The sequence below is a fragment of the Echinococcus granulosus genome, assembly GCF_000524195.1.
Source record: "Echinococcus granulosus chromosome Unknown EG_S00245, whole genome shotgun sequence".
Lineage (NCBI taxonomy): Eukaryota > Metazoa > Platyhelminthes > Cestoda > Cyclophyllidea > Taeniidae > Echinococcus > Echinococcus granulosus.
Window position 1 is genome coordinate 4,560 of NW_020170625.1, and position 1,133 is coordinate 5,692.

At 41.0% G+C, this 1,133-nt stretch overlaps 1 protein-coding gene across 1 annotated transcript in view; it reads right to left on the reverse strand.

Moving 5' to 3' along the window:
- EGR_10635 (hypothetical protein) overlaps window positions 1-1,133 on the reverse strand; it is a gene marked incomplete at both ends in the record, with an annotated part of 4,630 nt that overhangs the window by 3,121 nt on the left and 376 nt on the right. The gene's annotated exons all lie outside the window — the stretch shown is intronic.

Sequence of the window (1,133 nt, forward strand, 5' to 3'; positions counted from 1 at the left end):
ACTTGAAGTTATAAGCTTGGGGCAGCGGTTATGAGGCTTAATAAGAGTCTCTGTATGTCTGGTCAGAAAGTAGTCAAAGCTCGAAGTAGTACGGATTTCGATCAGGACAGCTATGTGGATAGCTTTGGAATTCCAAAGCATGCTTGATTGAGAATGGAATGGAGGTTGGTAATGCTGGATTCTATTAGTGCTGGCCAGACAAAAATACGAATTATTGGTGAACACATTCGGAGGTTCTTTACGGGTTTATAAATGCACCAGTCTGGCTCGAGGACGATTTTGATCAAGTGGTTCAGCATCATCAATTGATGGGTCGCAAAAATACTACACTAATGTTTGAGTAACCAAACATCTAACAAAGTATTTGGCTTGCCAGATGCTAAAATGACCAAATCAGCATTGTTTTTGAATAGAATGTGGAAAACGCATGTAGGGCATTTCGGAAGGCCACATGCTTTACCACATTTAATGACAATGGTAAGGGCTTCTTATACTAAATTGCAATTTGCTCGGATAAAAGCTTATCATACATGCCTTTGAATGCGACTCTTGCTATATATTCCGAATTTTGCAATTAGAGCATTATTTAGTCTCACAGTGTGCCTCACCGTTCAAAAGTTATCACTGGTCAGTTATTAGGAAGTACCTTCACGTTGCGCCATTGCGTTGACCTCTCTCACGGTAATCAAGAAGGCCATTTCTCTGACATCCACCTCACCCATTGGTTATCTGATCAGTGTCACCAATAATTTGTAGACAACACGCCGTTTATTGCTATAGCTAGAAAGTAACGAAGTGGCATTGTTTTGACAAGCACTTAAAATGCAGGTAGGGGCGATTTAGGCCATCTCATTGCACTTTAATCTGCAACTCAGCCTAATTTGCAAATTTTTGATTTTTCTTTTGAATTTTAAGTCAGTGGTAAGGGTGTGGGTGCCTGTAAACCCTGCATTCATTGCGGCTTCTAAATTAAGCTTCGGTGCACACATTTTTACATCCCATTCTATTCAACAAACAGACCAGAGTAGTCTTCCGTCAAGTTCGTTAACCAACAGTAGATTCGGAGCATTGGGTTTCGCAGTGGATCGTGCAGCACCGCTTCAAGAACTTACGAGTGACAAAGAACACCGTGT